The sequence below is a fragment of the Cricetulus griseus genome, chromosome 6 (assembly GCF_003668045.3).
Source record: "Cricetulus griseus strain 17A/GY chromosome 6, alternate assembly CriGri-PICRH-1.0, whole genome shotgun sequence".
NCBI classification, from domain to species: domain Eukaryota; kingdom Metazoa; phylum Chordata; class Mammalia; order Rodentia; family Cricetidae; genus Cricetulus; species Cricetulus griseus.
Genome location: NC_048599.1, coordinates 116,242,342 through 116,260,740, shown reverse-complemented (window position 1 = coordinate 116,260,740; position 18,399 = coordinate 116,242,342).

The window sequence follows — 18,399 nt, the reverse complement described above, 5'->3', positions numbered from 1 at the left end:
TGAGACAGGGTCTCACTCTGCAGTCCAAGCTGACTTCATGCTCACAGCAATCTTCCTGCCTCAGCTCCCACAAATGCTGAGATTACAGCATGAGCTACCATGCCTGACCCAATCAATCAATTTTTGAAAGGAATGAGTATTCGGGGTTTCCAAATGCTCTTGCAATATATTAGAGATAAATTCTGAATTAAGAATAGGATGCGTTTAAAATGCATTCAACCTGACATACCCACCACTTCTGAAAAGAAAAACTGAAAAAAATAAAATAAAAAACTGCTCTAGCACAGGGATTCCTTGCTGTTCCTACAGAAACTTATCAAAGTAAAATTATGTGACATATACTTATAATAAAAATAATACAAAGAGCCAGAAAGATGCCTCAGTAGATAAAGGCATCTGATGCCAAGTCTGACAGCTGAAGTTCAATCTTTGGGACCCACATGATAGAAGGAGAGAACCAACATTTAGAAGTTGTCCTCTGAGTCGAATGCACTCCATGCCATATTTGTCCACCTCTCCCACACACAAATAAACAAATACATTAAGGTTAAAAATAATTTTTAAAATTCACAGACGTGGGAATAAATACAAAAGCCCTATTATGACATACTGCTTGTAATCAAATACCAACTACCTTCTAGACTTTCAGAATACACACACACACACACACACACACACACACACACACACACTCAGGCATGTAACTTTTTTGTGATTTTCCCAGCTTAAACTATTGTATTTTCTATTTCCCACCAAAATAATGAGAGTCTGGAGAAATGGCTCATTGCATAAGAGAACATATACTGCTTTTACAGAAGAATTCACCCTAGCTGTGTGAATCACAATTACCTGTAACTCCAACTCCAAGGGAATCTGATGCCTCTGGCCTCCACAAGTACCTGAACTCATGTGCATATACCCTACCTCCCCATAAATACACAATTAAAAATAAAATAAACCTTCAAACCCCAAGGAACAACATTACCAACATTACTAAAGACAGTGTTCATATGGACAATATATCATAGAGGGGTCACTTGTCTAATGTCTCATAGCTGCTGTGCTGAAGCTGCATCCGCATGAGGTCCAGCATACCAAAGGAAGGACCAACATTTTTATTTAAATTAGAAACAAGCTTCTTTTACATGTCAGTCTTAGTTCCCTCTCCCTCCCCTCCTCCTCCAACCCCACTGACCCCCTATCCTATCCCCTTTCTGCTTCCCAGGGAGGGGGAGGCTTTCCAAGGGGGCATCTTCAAAGTCTGTCATATCATTTGGAGCAGGGCTTAGACCCTCCCCGGTGTGTCTAGGCTGCAAGAGTATCCCTTGACGTGGAGAGGGCTCCCTAAGTCCATTCATATACTAGGGATAAATACTGATCTACTACCAGTGGCTCCATAGATTGTCCAGACCTCCAAACTGACCTCTTCGTTCAGGGGGTCTGGAACAGTCCTATGCTGTTTTCCCAGCTGTCAGTCTTGGGTCCATGAGCAACCCTTTGTTCAGGTTAGCTGTCCCTGTGGATTTCTCCAGTCTGATTCTGACCCCTTTGCTTCATCACTCCTCCCCTCTGAAACTGGATTCCAGAGTTCTGCTCACTGTTGAGCTGTGGATGTCTGCTTCTGCTTCCATCAGCAACTAGATGAAGCACTCGGATGGCATATAAGATAGTCATCAATCTCATTATCAGAGAAGGACACTTAAGGTAGCCTCTCCACTATTGCTTAGATTGTCAGTTGGGGTCAACCTTATAGATCTCTGGACATATCCCTAGTGCCAGATTTCTCTTTAAACCTATAATGGCTCCCTTTATTATGGTATCTGTTTTCTTGCTCTCCTCTATTCTTCTCCTGACTAGATCTTCCTGCTCCCTCATGTCCTCTTCTCCCCTTTTCTTTCTTCTAACTCCCTCTCCCCTCCCCCATGCTCCCAATTAGCTTAGGAGATCTTGTCCCTTTCCCCTTCTCTGGGGGAACATGTATGTCTCTCTTAGGGTAAAGGACCCACTTTTACTCTATTTCAGAACAGGGGATGACCCAAAGCAGGTCTCTTAGTCTCTCTGTAAGATGTTCTACAAAGTATGTCCACTCAAAACTTGGATTAGATACAACTGAATATAACCATGCCTGGTGACTCTTCTGTTGGAAATAAGGTGGCCTTCTCAGCTTGATTTGTTAAATATCTAGATCACATCTTAAGTGATGACAATGGAAACTACAACAAAAACTTCATAGTTAATGTCTTTATATAGCCCAGCTAATATTGCAAATGCTAGTGGGCTGGGGGTAGGGAAAGCATGGTGGTAGAGCACTTGCCTAACAGGTGCACAGCTGTGTTCAGTCCTTATCATCATAAACAAGCAAAGCTAACATGGGCACATCCACTACTGGATAACACAGTAATAAACTAGGGCATATGCAAGCTCTATTATGCTGAAAAGAGTACATTTAGTACATTACATTTAGTGTCTGACACACTTTTTCCCTACGTGGTTCATTACCTAGACATAGGCACTTATCTTCCAAATCCTTGATAGAAGCAGTACATAGAGACTCAATAAAACTAGCTTCCTGTCTGCTCCCATTTCTCCATCTTAGGCAGGTCATTTAAAGCCCCATGAACATGAGATGCCACATATAAAACTCACTGCTTACTTTACAGTGGGGAGGTCTTAGTAATAACGAACATTTATCAAGGGTTCACTGAACTCCATGACTCCTCTTAACGCTTTGAGGGTGCCTCTCATTTAATGTTCACAGTGAAACTCAGGAAAGCCCTATAAATATCCAAGTTTTTATAGATGAGCCAAGTGGAGATTTAGGAAGTTCAAGTGAATATAGCTGTGGGTTAAACATCTCTGCTGATAAAACTGAAAGTAGAACTCTGTATTCCAAGGTCTCCCAGCAAAACACAGCACCCCCTAGCTTAGAGCTACATCCTGGCACCCCGTTCTTCCCTCCTTTCCTGCTCATCCTTGGGATTTTGGTGGGATTTTGACTTACTGTAAGCTCAGGACACATTCTACACCTCACAAACTGATCTTTGCACTGCCTTTTGCACAGTGGTGGAAAATTAAACATTAAATCAAGGTAAGTGAATCAAATAAGGAGAATAAAAAAGTCTTGGACTGGTTTAAAAAGAAAGTCAACTGGATGTCTACATGTAGAAGAATTCAAATAGACCCATACCTATCATCCTGCATAAAACTCAACTCCAAATGGATCAAAGACCTCAACATAAGATCAGGTACACCGAACCTGATAGAAATGAAAGTAGGGAATAGTCTTGAACTCATTGGCACAGGAGACAAGTTCCTGAACAGAATACCAATAGCACACAGGCACTAAGATCAGTAATTTATAAATGGGACCCAATGAAACTGAAGGCCAAGGACACTGTCATTAGGACAAATTGGCAGCCTACAGAATGGGAAAAGACTTTCACCAACTCCACATCCCAGAGAGGACTAATATCCAAAATATATAAAGAATCCAGAAACTGGATATCAAAAACAAATCCAAATAACCCAATTTTAAAAATGGAATACAGACCTAAATAGAGAATTTGTAATAGAGGAAACTCAAATGGCTGAGAAACACTTGAAGAATGTTTAACATCCTTAGCCATCAGGAAAATGCAAATCAAAACTACTTTGAGATTCCATCTTGCACCTGTCAGAATGGCTTATATCATGCTGGCAAGGATGTGGAGTAGGGGAACTCTTCTCCACTGCCAGTGGGAGTGGAAACTTGTAAAGCCATTATGGAAATCAGAATGGCAGTTCCTAAGAAAAATGGGAATCCATCTACTTCAAGATCCAACAATACCATACTTGGGCATAGATACAAAGGATGCTTCATCCTACCAGAGGGGCAGTTGTTCAAGTATGTTCATTGCTGCTCAATTCATAATAGTCAGAAATTGGAAACAACCTAGATTTCCCTCAAGAAAATGTGGAACATTTATACAATGGAGTATTGCTCTGATCTTTAAAAAGAAAATGACATCATGAAATTTGAAAGCAAATGGATGGAACAAAAAAAAAAAAAACATCTCTGCTGAAACAGTGAGGTAACCCAGATCCAGAAAATTAAATAATGGTATGTGTTCATTTATATCTAGATATTGGCCATTAAATATATGACAACCAAGCTACAATCATAGACCCAGAGAGGTTAGGCATAAAGGAATGGACTATGGGAGGACATATGGATCTCCTTAGAGGGGAAAATAGAATAGATTTTATGGGTAGACTGAAGGGTCATGGAGGGAACAAGAACAGAAGGACCAAGTGGTAAGGTGTGCGGGATGAGATTGAGGGAGGAAATGAGGGGGAGAGACAGAATTAAAGAGCATGCAAGGAACATTTGAGGGGCAATATAGAAACCAAGTTCAATGGCAACATCCTATAACATACAAAGGCAATCCTAATGAAGTCTTCAAAAGTAACGAGGGAGATAGAACCCCTACCGGCCATCTCTTGACACCAAATGAAGCTTACAGGGTTGGGACTGGGTTTCATCCATTTGAGTTGCTAGCCAAAAGGAGTCCTATGAAAATTGATAAACTAGCCTGCCTCCATTTTGGGCTTGAAACCCATCTTGTAAAAACAAACTAGATTCATTCTTGTTTATGATTAAATCTGTTTCAAGGATTTAGGCTATGTCCTACCGGTAACCTTAACTACTGATGGTTCTGTATTACCAGTTCCAGAAAATAACAACCACATCTTTGTTTCAAAAAGTTTTTATGACTTTGCAACTATGTCTTTGCTTCAGGAGGTTGTTATAACCAACTTGTTTTTCTTATGTTCTTCATCTGTAACCCCACATCTTTGTCTACCAAATGCCCCCATTTAGGAAACCCCCACTCCTGAGCTATAAATACCTTATCTTCCCCAAGTCCAATGTTGATCTCTTAAACCCTGCCTTAGGGAGAGATAGCCATGTACATGAATAAAAAGCTTGCTTTACTTAATTAATTTGACCATGGTTTGGGTTGGTGGTCTTTCTACTTCCATCTGTGACATTAACAAATCCCAAAATAACCCACGCTGTTTCCAAGAATGTAAGTTGCTCTTCACAAACTGACAGCAAGGCCTCATGGCTGAAGATAACACCCATACTATTCATTGACCATGGAGAGGTCGAACTGGTGCCTACATAGAACCTTCATACTCATGTTCTAGTTGAAGGGTCCAGACCCTCACCCAGCTTCCTGCTTTGGCAGCCATGACAGGCTGCAGTAAAGACCCAGCAAGACATAGGCCCCTGACTCAGCAACATGTGCTTAGCCCCTGACCTTTCCTGACCTTGTCCAGTCTTGCCCTAATCACTAGGAAGCCAGATACCCTCCATGTGGTAAGAAACCAATCAGAAGTTAGCTGGCAGGCTCTGGATATGCTTTTCTTTTAATATTGGGATGCAGGGCACAGCAGCTGTCCTGGGAGAGCCTATAGGCATAGCAACCTTTCTGTAGCTGCAACTGACCAATCAACTCAGGACAGGTTGCTCAAGCCCAGAGGTGCACCAATCCTGAAACTGTTGCTATGCAACTAGCAGACCCCCTAGACAGTCCACTTGCTCTACCACAATATATGCCCTGCCCCACTGCTGCTTGGGGTCCCTCCTGTTCCACCTGCTGTGTTGGAGGAGGGATGACCTGAGTTAACCCCAGTTAACTTGTTAATTAAAAAGACGCTTTGCTTTTGCATTGTCTCTTGGTGGTTTTGTGAGTTCAGAGTCTGGGCACAACACTAGTGTCTGTGACATGGAAAGGTACTCTGCAGGCCACCAAAAGAGAAAAGTAAACATTAACCTCATCACAAAACTTTTTATCTATAATCTGTTCTACCTGAAAAATATGTTAGGTCAATGGCAGCACAAACCTTGGGGAGTAACCAACTGATGCCTGATTTGACTTAAGGCCCACTCCATGAGATGGAACCAATCCCTGACACTCCTTGGGTGACCAAGAACCAGGGTCTAGATAGGCCAAAGACCTAGGGTAAAGCCAAGTACTACTGGTCCAAAAAACAAAACAAAACAACAGCAGCAAAACAGCTGGAGAGATGGCTCGGCAGTTGAGAAAGCTGACTGCTGTTCCAGAAGATCCTGGTTCAATTCCCCACACCCACACGGTAACTCATAGCTAGTTCCTGGGGACCCAACACCCATGGCACATAAAATAAAAATAAAATAAAATAAAATAATAAATAAAATGACCCCTAATGATATTCTGCTATACTTATATACACAGATCAGTGCCTTATTCAATTATCATCAGAGAGGCTTCCTCCTACAGCAAATGGGAACAAATACAGACATCACAGCCAGACATTACACACACACACACACACACACACACACACACACACACACACCTTGGAACACACAACTCTAAATGAGTGTCTCCATTAAACCCTTCCCCTCAGGTCTCAGGGAACCCGGCAGAAGAGGAGGCAGATGGAATGGAGGAAACAGAGGAAGGGGGACATAAAGAGAACAAGGGCCTTTAAAACACTGAGCAAAGCTCATGAACTCACAGAGGCTGAAGCAGCACATACAGGGCACACAACCCTTTGCATATGTAGGACCCAGGGCAATTTGGTATACACCTGTCACTTGACTGCATTGTTGCCATGCCAAGGCTCAATGGACACCAACCAGAAAGTAGGCCTGAAATTTCAGTTTACCCTGGGGCAACACCTGTCTTCAGGAGAGACCACAAGCTGGAACCATCTGGGCACCACCACCATCTGGGCCATTCAAGTGCCAACCATTATAGATAGGATCACCTGATATCCTTTAGCCTAAGCACATACCCATCCCCTTTCACCAAGACACCCCCAGACAAATGTCAGCCAATCAGGGTCTTGAACCCTGAAAATACCCTCACCTCCAACCTCTGCTATGACAAAAACCCTACCCCATGTGGGTGGGGCACTTTCTGTTCTCAACCGATAGTTGAACAGACAAAGAGTCCTTTACATATGGGATTTGGTCTCCACATTGGTTTTTGGGGGACTCCGTGTTCTGGGCACAATACATATATACTATAGCTTTCAGTTTAGTGCTTTTTTGGGACTCCTGTGTGTGTAAACAAGTGGGCCTCTCATTCTTGTGCCTTCTCTTGGGGCGCTTTCATTTTTATGCTGGCTTGCCTTGTCCAACTTTGATGTGATGGTTTTGTTTTTATTATATTTTGTTAGTATATTTTGTTGTTATTTCCCAGAAGCCTGTTCTTTTCTAATGGGACAGAAGGGAGTAGATCCGGATAGGAGAGGAAGTGAGGGGAAAATGGGAGGAGTAGAGGGAGAGGAAACTGTATTCATATTATACTGTATGAGAAAGAATCTATATATGTCAGGGGGGGGAAATCCAAGAAAACAAAACAAACAAACAAAAAAACTTAAATGTATTAAGCTTGTCTTAAAAATACTGAGGCCAGCTTTTACTTATCCTTCCTTCCTTCCTTCCTTCCTTCCTTCCTTCCTTCCTTCCTTCCTTCCTTTCTTTTCTTTTGTAATAGGTTTTGCTTTATTGCCCAGGCTGACCTTGAACTTGTGGATGTAATAGATCTCTAACTCAGCCTCCAGATGGAGTAGGTAGGACTAGACTTGTATGCTCCAGTACCCATGAGAAACTCTTCTTTAAGTTTCCAAGTAATAACAAACATTCCAGAAGGATTGCAGACACACCTATAAGAAGCCCAGAACAGCAAAGTCCTGCAAAGGAAAGGGAGCCCAGAGTGGGTCTGCCAACTCCCAGGACAGCTGTACACAGTGTTTCTACTGAACTCCTCCCAAACGATACTCCTGTCTCCACCATTGCCTCATGTGTTCAACTTTAAACTGTGTAGGGGAGGGATTAAAGATCTCATTTTATAAATTGCCCAATTAAAGCTTTAGGTGATAAGTCACATGCCCAAGGATTTTGAAGTGCTTTTCCAGTGCCTTTGGTTAAGTAAGAGTGGATAGATTTGGATAGATCACACAGCCAAGGTGCAGTCTCAATTTCACTAGAGCTTCCCAAAAGTCTAATACTTGATTTTATGCATAGGTTTATGTTTTCTTTAATTTGGAGAACCATCCAAACAAATAAACAAACAAACAAAAGCGATCACTCCTTCATCATGGAGATCCATGCCTGCAGGGAGTCAGATTCTCTGATTTGATAGCATGCCTTCTCCAGCAACTCATTCTGTAGGATTCATCTGTCTCCCCAGTCTGCCAGTGCTGGAAGTGCTAGGGTCTCTGGACAGCTTTAGATCTATAAAATTTACTATAATTCAGTGTTTCACTTGGAAACACAGACACAGACACACACACACAGACACACACACACACACAGACACACACACACACACACACACACACACACACACACACACACACACACACACACACACTCCTGTTTAGCTACATTGGCTCACTTAGGGGAGATGCCTGGAGGGCAGTGTTGACTTGTTGACCACATTTGCATAGTTCTGGCTTTCATTTCATTACAAAAGTTACCCTTAGCCTGTAGGATATGGGGTACCCAAAGAAAAGGGAATGGATCATTTCCAGGCTGCTACAACTCTCAGATTATACTAACCCAAGAGCAGAGCCCTTTTTAGCATTTGAAAGGGAAGGCAATTGTATCACTGAGCCTCATTCTGCAGCCTCCAGACTTTTCCTGCCCAGAAAACAAAGAGCACAAAGCAAAACCACTCATACCCTGAGACCTCCCACAAAATAAGAGTCCTTCCAGAGGTCAATTTGGGAGTATATTGAGGAGGAGGGCACTGGCCTAAGGACAGAATGTTGCGCATTACCCAGGGAGGGCAGGCTGCTTCTGTTTTCCTTCTGGCATGTACAAGGGTTACAGCTGTCAGAACTGGACATTTTCATCCCAATTCCTTGTAGCTTTTTCAGTATTTTCAGGTTCTTGGCTCCAGCTGAACTTGGACAGCAGGGCCACTCTGAGCCAGGACAACATTCATAGTCATTAAATCAAAGGACACAGATTGATGGACTGCTGTGTATCCATCATTGTGGTAGGTACTGGAAGGAGGTAACTGGACAGCCCAGACATAGAAACTAGACCCTTTGGATCGATTGGAAAGACTGATATTGAATAAGGAGACTCACATTGTTATTTAAAGACAACTGTGAGAAATGTTAGAAGGTACATGGTGCTCCGTGTTTGACAAATGCCTAACAGGAGGGTGGTTGATCTTATTCCATAATTCTACTTGTGAAGAAGAAGGAAACAAACAAAAAGGCCCTTGGGGAAAGCCTGGCCTGGCCTAGGAATTAGAAAAGGCATACCAAGGATAGGGAGGACAGAATGGGCCTGAGCCAGACAGCTGGGGTCTTATGAATTGCTTTTTGTAAGCCTGTGCTTCTGGGGTCTTCAATGAGTGTGGTCACTTCAAAGGTTTGTAACCTCAAGAGTTTCAGGGCCAGAGAGATGATTCTAGTGGTAAAAGTTCTGCCTCTAAGCCTAAGGACCTGAGTTCAAGACCCTCATGATAGGAGAGAATCAATGTCCATAAACTGAATACACACACACACACTTTTATTTAGAAGAAAAAGGCTTATGGGCTGGGCTTTCCCTCGCATACAGGCTTGATGACCTTAACTTGATCCCTGAATCTGATAAATCCCGGGAAGTTGTCCTTTGACATGCACATGTACACAGACACACACACACACACACACACACACACACACACACACACACACACACACACCTGCATTCATATGCATAGCAGAAGGAAAGAAAGTTGTAGACAGAGAAGCAAGGGTAGATGGAAAGTGTCTACACCTGATAAGCCTCTCAGCTGATGCAGCAATCCAAATCAAACCAAATTAGAAAAAGCCCAAGTTTAATGGATACAATGCTCCTCAATGGCTTTCCAGCATCTCCCCCCACCCCTGCCTACCCCTAAAAAGGAGATGGCAAAGAGAGATCAGAAAACCATAAGTCTGTTTTCTGGGGGACAGTTTAAATACCTAGTAGGAGTGGTCTTGAGCATCTCTGTGGGAGGGGGGGTCATCATTTGGCAGGCTTTCTGGGATAAGGCAGGGTTTGGAGAGGGGGGCGGAGGTTTCCACCAGAACATCCCATACTCTTTGGGTGTATGGATACCAGGGGCTGAGGTGAAGCTTCCACCAGAACAGTGGATCCAGGGAAAACAGTTAATAAGCTCTGTCAAAAGCCAAAATGAAACGTTCTCAAATTCCGTGAATTGCTGGGGACTGTGTTCAAATGCAGACTCTGTGCTAGTAGAGCCTTGGATGGAGCCCGAGATCCTGCATTTTGAACACAGTCCCAGATGCCCATGAACAAAGGCCACAGGCAAATACTTGACTGACAGATTTTGATCAGGGTTGTAATGGAGATGTAGAGCAGCAGACACATTTGAGTGCTAGCTCTTCTATTGGAAGAGCATGAAAGTGTCCAGAAACTTTGGGTGACTGGGTGGAAAACAAAGTTGTTCATCTGTTGCCAAAGACACAGTGGAGCTGCTGGCCTGCTCTGGGTAGCTTCCTCCTCCTCCACCTGTGGGCTGGAGAGATGCGGAAACCTGTACTGCAGAAGCTATTGGCAGCTGGTTTCTCCTGCTGCAAATGTTTTTGCAACTGCTAATGAGCTGTATGCTGTAGCTCTGAAGTTACTTACATGTAGTTCAGATAGCGGTGGTGTTTAACTTCAAGCATTTATGTATTTCCTGAGTCAGTTTATTTGCAAAAGGGAGATAATAGTGTCTATTTTAAGAACTCTTATAGACGGTGGATGGAAGTTGGTAAATTAGAAAAGCGACGCTGAAGAGCAATTTGGCAGAATTTATTAAAATTGAAAATACATATTGTCTGAGACTCAAGAATCCTAGGTAAATCTCAGAGAGGCTCTTGGGTGATGCACTGAGAGTCAGTATCCAATCATTCACTGAAACACTTTTTCAATAAGAGAAAATTAGGAGCAGTGTAGACATCCATCAGGAAAAAAAATATGCAAGTGAGTATAGTAATTGATATGCAGTGTGCAGGGAGAAGCCTCACTGAAGAACTGGCTCTCTGTATATCAGCAAGGATGGACTTCAGAAGATAATGTCTGATGAGAGAAAAAGAAAAGCAAATTGCACAGTGAGAAGTGCAGTATGATCCATTTACACATGCTTTCAAAGCAGACACTGTACTACATACTTTTATGGATCTGTAAGTCTATAGAAAATAGATAGGAAGGACACAGTAGCTACACTAGGAATAATGGCTAAAGATAAAAAAAAAATAGGGGTCATGTCTAGACAGATGATTATATCATGCCAGTAACAGAAAAGAATGACTGATTGAATCAATTCAGTTCTGTGCCTGCAGCTCAACCTTAGAAGCAAAATAAAGAAAACCAAACATAATACTATTGCTTTTCTAGGATTAAATGACATAATAGCCCAATGTCTGGCACATACTAAGGGCTTAATAAACGGTAATCATTACTATTATTATGCTCGCCTTTTGCACTCTCTCTTTTCAAGTCCTATAGACTCTAGTACAATGGTCTTGCAAAGGAGGGGTTTGGTTGGATACTTTTCTCTACCCTAAATTTCCAATTCTCATTTATTGGCATGAAGGCTGGAAAAACAAAAGGCTTGGTTTGCAGCCAGGTATTGATGCTCACTGAGGCTACTCTGATGGGTTAAAAAGAAAATGCTCCAAGACAAGGTCCCAACAAGAACCTCAGCCCAACAATCCAATAAGTAATTCCTAGGGAAAGAATGCCTTGCCTGTGTTCTACCTTGCGTTTGCATAAGTAGTATATTAATCAGAACTAGGTTAAGCAAAAAAAAAAAAAAGGAAAATATGGTAAACAAACAAACAAAACAAACCGGGCATTCTAGAAAAGCAGCTGGCTTCAGCTGGCTTCGGGTTTCTCATATGAATTGCAGACTTCTAGTTGCCTTGCACCTGCCTAATTCTGCTACATCCTCAGTTTGGAGTGTCCACTTTCAGGTAGCAATTTCTGAACGAGTTCTGCCAGCAGCTCAAGGAAGCTCTGACTCATTTGGGCAGAAAGGGGAATTTATTGGAAGGAAACTATAGAGCTCACAGAATTAAACAAAACACTAAAGCCAGGTCTTGGGCAAAAGAAGGAACAGGCTGGAGGATCTTAGAAACGCATACCTCTTTCTTTGGTCATTTCATGAAACAACCCATTCCAACACGTAGTGTCATTCTCTCTAGAGAGATTGGTTTTTATCTGCTTGTTTCAGGTGATATGGGGAGAGGAATGTGATTAGCAGTCCTATTAAGACTACCTAAAATCTAAAGGAGAAGTCTCCCAGAAAAATACTTCTAAAACAAGGGGCAATTTTGCTGGCTGATTTTGTGGGCTTGAGCTGCCACAACAATATTCTATAGGCAGAGTGGTTTAAACCAAGATTTTCCTCATCAATGCACAACTTCAAGGTCCAAAAGATACCAGCTTATCTGAATTCTGCTGAAGGCTATCTTCTGATTTATAGACAGTTGCTATGGTGTTGTGTCCTTAAAGCTAAGAGAGCTCTGGGGTCTCTTCTAATTGTCATAAGGACACTAGTCCCTTCAAGAAGTTCCCCACCTTGACAGCATCCTCTAAATCTAATTACCTCCCAAAGGCCCCATTTCTAAATAACATCTCCTGAAGGGTTAGGGTGTCAAGCCATAGGAGTGGGTCATCAAATATATCAGCTGTCCAGAGCACAACTAATTCTATAATTCCAAAGGTCACACTCAAAATAGATTTTAGAGCTAAATGATTAGCTCTCTTATCTAATCGTGGGAACTTGACTCCACACTGTGTATCTCCCCTCTTTCATACTTCCAAGAGTGGGCTCATGACAAACACTCCCTGTCTTAGTCAGGGCTCTCCAGAGAAACATAAACAATAAAACACATATAATTATAAGAGAGGATTTATTAGGTTGTCTCTCACAACCTGAGGCTGAAGAGTCCCTCAATGGTCATCTGTAGGCAGTAGATCTGGGAAAACCAGTAGCCACTCATCCCAAGAAGCTGGAAGCCCCAGAACCAGGGAGCTAATTACACAAGCCCGTTTATGGCCAAACGCCTGGGAGCTCCCCAGAGAGCCGCTGCTGTGAGTTCACAGTCAAATGCTGAAGAATCTAGACTTCAATGTTCTTGGGAAATGCCAGCAAAAACCACTGCTGAGACAGAGCCAAGCTTATTTGTGGACTTGCCCCCTTTTCTGTTTTTTGTTTTGTTTTGTTTTGTTTTGTCCCATCCTGGCCACCAGACCTGGTAGAGGTTTGCTCACACTCAGGACAGGTTTTTCCCCTCAGATTTAACACTCACCCATTTGCTAATTGTTTCTGGAAATATTCCACAGACACACCCCGAGGGAGGCTTCACCCTATCTGGAGGTGTGTCTCAATCCAGTCAGACATCCAGGATTAACTAGGCATTCTCCCTTATGTCACTGGATACAAAGTCCCATAAATTCTTAATAGCCTAGCCATAAGGGCCTCAGATCTTCCAAGGAAGTGGTTCTCAACTTTACCTCTGCCACAAATTAAAACCTGGTACACAACTGCTAAAGAGAACACACACAGGGAACCAAATCAATTGCTCTGAGAGGGAGTTTAGGCATAGGTTTATTGTTTTGTTTTGACATCAGTATGTGTGAACACCTCAGGTGATTTGAAATTTGGGAGGTCCTGGTTGAGGGGTAGTTTTCTTTCTCTTCCTGAAGAAAATCTGTCTGAGAGAGATGGCTGTCAGCTTTTTATCCGTGACTACAGTGAAGGGAAGATTTCCTTCTGCTGCAGCCACCTCGACCTAATATCATGGTCTGGGGAGAGTCAAAGACAGGACTGTTTAATCTTTTGAACCCTGAGAAGTTTAAGAGCAGAGTTCCCACAGGTGAGTTGCTGGTAAGGGTTCTCCTGCTTCGAGGCAGCTGAGTGCCTTTCCAATGTCTTTCTGCTGCTCTCTCTATCTTCAGATACACTAGTCCTCAGAGCTCTCCCTGTGTGTTCTCCTTTAACTATAATCATCTCCACAAGTTCCAATCATAGGAATATGGGGGTGACACAAGTATTCTGTTATGGCAGGTAGAGTTCCTGGGACTGTAGAGTGGCTTAAGCTTTTTGTCTTTTTTTTTTCTTTTGGCAAGATTTCTCTGTAGTTTTGGAGCCTGCCCTGACCAGGTTGGCCTCGTATTGACAAGAGATCTGCCTTTCTCTGCCTCCGGAGTGCTGGGATTAAAGGTATATGCCACCACCTGGCATTAAAACCTGAGAAGGTTTTAAACTGTTAGAGTAGCTCTTCATAGAAGCTCAAAGCTGTCTCTTCCTACATTCTAGATCTTCATCCTAATTCCACAGACAGGGTTAAAGGAAACGAGAGGCATCAAATACAACTAATAAAGATGTGCTACAGATTTCACTTCTAAGGTCCCTCTTAAGCTCCAGAAAAATATGGTGGGGATGGTATCTCATGACCAATTTATAGACCACAGGACTGTCTTATTTCTGCCACTTCAAAATCTATTTGTATTAGTGTTCTGAAATTGCTTTCATTCTATAGACTCTAGTATTGACCAAGTTTTAATGTGTATAAGAATCAGGCAGAAAGCTTTTTATTCACCAAGGTTCAAAACTGTACATCAAACAAGCTTGGGGGGAATGGTGTTTCAGGCTGCTAGGGAGACTAGGAGATGAGTGTCTCGGACGGTTTTTTGTAGACTGGCTTCTAGAAAGTGTTTTCCTGTGCCTTTTTACTTCTCTAGACGGAGGCTCTGCTTACACTTCTGGCTGGCAGAGAAAGGCTTGGATGAGGATCCATTCTCTCGGTCATGCAGTGTGCTCTGTGTCATCTGAGAAATTTCCTACCTGATAGCCCCCCCCCCCCGCCTTTGTCTGGAACAGCACTTTTATTTTTGGGGTGCTGGGAGATTCTTCTTAGTCTACTCTGGGATCCTAGCATATCTGTCAATCATGTGGCCCCACTGAACACAAGAACCAGGAGATACAGACAGAATAGCAGAACACTTTCCACGGACACAGCAACTGACCAGGCTTGTGATTCAGCCGGTGAAGAACCAGTCAGATTCCTTTGAAAGAATTGCCACGGATGACGGAAAAAGAGGTGCTGTCTTTGAATTAGTGTGGTCCAGCCAGTGCTGCTGTGCTGTGGGCAGAAGTTGTGTGCCCCAGAATGGAAAAGCTCAGAGAGACACTGAACATAGAGATCAATACAGAGACTGAAGTCTTGATGCTGTCAGGTTAGTGGAAGCCTAACCTCTCAATTGGTACCCTTGACTCAATAAAGCTGGGTATGAACTTGTTTCAAGTTTGCTTCTTGGGGTATCACGGACACCACAAAGGTTGCAGTTCTTGTAGAACTCTGCATGTGCAATGTTCAGCTGCTGTGCTCAGAGAGAACAAGTTCCCACTAAATATACCAGACTCGAAACTCTTCAGGTATCTCAGTTCTTCATGCTAGAACTGCTTCAAAACCTCTTTTGAGGTTGAAGCAGACAGCATGGGTTAAGAATAAGATAGATAGATAGATAGATAGATAGATAGATAGATAGATAGATAGTAGATAGTAGATGGTAGAGAGATAGATACATTTATTTAAAAAATACATGTTCTGGGGAGGAGTGATCAACAAAGGGGTCAAGACCACACTGAGAAAACCCATAGAAACATCTGACCTGAGAAAGTGGGAACTCATGGACCCCAGTCTGACAGCTGGGGAACCAACATAGGATCAAACCAGGCCCCCTGAACATGGGTGTCAGCTATGAGAACTGGCAGTCTATGGGGTCTCTGACAGTGGAACCAGGATGTTTCCCTAGTACACAAATGAACTTCAGGAGACCATTTCCCATGGAGGGATACTCTCTTACCCTAGATAGACAAGGGAGGGCCTAAGTCCTGCCCCAAATGACATGACAGATTTTATGATCCCTCATGGAAGGCCTCACCCTCCCTGGGGACTGATGGGGGACGGGATGGGGGTGTTTGTGGGGGGCATGGGAGGGCGGGAGGGAGAGGAACTGAGATTGATATGTAAAATAAGATAGTTTCTAATTTAAATTATATATATATATATATATATATATAATATATATATATATATATATCCCTGGAGAGAGCTATCCCTGCCCCTCACCAGCTGCCCCACTCGGGAGAGTGGCCCTGCACCTCCCCTGGGCAACACAATACAGCTGGCCTTGTGGTGTAGGCAAACCACCACACCCCTTGCTGCTTATTGCATAGGGTGAACTAGCCTGGGCCGTGCTGAAGAGCTCACCCTGGTGTTGAGGATGAGGTAGAGCCTATGGGCTGACCAATCCAGCAACTACCTAGGCCCAGAATCAGGGCTGAGTTGACCATCTATGTTCTTCTGGAGCACAAGAAGAGCTGCCTTGAAGTTACGGTATCTCTATGACACAGGACAACAACAGAATATCCAAGAGGAGTCCCAATTAGGGGTCAGTGTCCATTGTGTAGAAGAAACCAGAAGCCTCAAACCGACCAATGGCTCGTTGAGATGAACACTTACAAGTAAAGATGTATGGACCAAAGGGACTCCCTGTGTCACACTACAGCCTCCACAATGAGATATTTCTTTTCTTTTTCTTTTAAATATTATTTTGCTTTATCTTGGAGGGTGTAGAGGTTGCAAGGGCAAAGGGCAGATTGAAAAGGATGGGGAGATGAGTGGTATCCAGATACATATGTGAAACCCACAAAGAATCAATACAAAGTTTAAAAAAATACAGGCTCTTGGGTGGGCAAGATTGGGCTAAAATAAAAAGTTAATAACTTGCTAAGTTGTAAATTTTTCACAACCAACTCTCCTATCTATAAAATGAGGCTAGCATCATTTATGAAGTAATTGCCACGTTATTTGTCTTTCTCATCTTCTAAAGTAATTTGCATCTGTTGTCCCTTCTGGTACAGGGTAGGTGTCCATCTGAAACAAATCCAGTGATCAAAATGATGAAAGAGGCTGCATAACTGTGGAAGGCTAATTTCCACAGTTATCCAAAGATGATACCATTGACCTAGAAAAGTACCCAAAACTGCTACTGCTCTCCTCAGAACTGACCTCTTCTTGCCTTTCCTAGCCCTATTTGCACAGCTCTTCTGATTGGTGAGTCAGCCCAGGTGCCTTCCAATAAATCTCTTCTGTTTGTTTGTGTGAGATGCAACCAAGGAACCTGAATGAATAACCCCACCTCAGAAGCTTGCACTGATAATTGGACAAGACAGTACATGTGAAGTAATGAGCACATTCCAGTAAAACCAATAAATGGTCAGTCAGTGCTCCCTGTTGTCATTACTGCATTTTGACTATTTACTTGAGTCTTACACAGCTAAGCAAATTCCTTTCTATTGCTGAGAAATCATCTGCATGGAGTGGCCTGTTGCTTCCTCCTATCTTCAGAGAGCGTAAGAATCAGATGATGATGACATCTGTCTGTCTGTTTGTCTTAAGATAATGTCTTCCGATTTAACCCCCTGGCTATTCTTAAGCTTGGAATCCTGCTGTCTTAGACTTTGAACTGCTGAGATTACACACGTTCAACACCATGCCTAGTTGAGAAGTATCTTTATAGAAAGTGAACAAGGAGGATTGTGAACTGCAGCATGGCCTGGGATACATAGTGACACCCTATGTAAAAATCAAAAAGAAATGGGGAAAAGAAAAATTTATTCCCACATGGAGAAGACGAATTGAAGACAAAAAGTACAGTTAGTGTTATGTGGCCATCATTCGAGGAGACTGACAGCAATGAGGAAACGACAGAGTCAGAGAACACTTCTCTAAAATACCCACAGAAGCTGTGACCTACTCACAAATAGGTGCTTGGATCTCTGATCTTCAGAACTTGGAGTGAATAACTTTCCACTGTTTGAAGCCATGAAGTTCACGGTGACTTGCTATAGCAGTCACAGGAAATGGATACACACATACTATCCTGAACAACTCTGTCACATGGATTGAAAATCCATACAACCAACTGCTAGAACAGAGAGACTTAATTTGGTTTTTATAGATTATTCAACCCTTTCCTGCTTTGCTAATGTTCCCAAAAGCCAAGAAGAGCTGTTACTGTATATTATCACCTGCTCCTACTGTTGCTCACATACTCTAAACACGTAGGACCCTTTTGGGACAAGTTCCCAGATTCATACGTCTTCAAGAGCTGTAGTTCCCAAAGCTACAAAGCATCTACTGAGGTAGTCACCAATAGTAAAAACTCCTCCCCTCTCCCTTCTCATGGATGACTGAGGGTCTCGAAGCATAAGCACTCAGTGGTCATCATGGATTTCCTTTCTCTCCTTGGGATGGGTCAAGTGAGGTCACTCTCAAGAGACAATCAATGACACTGCTGAT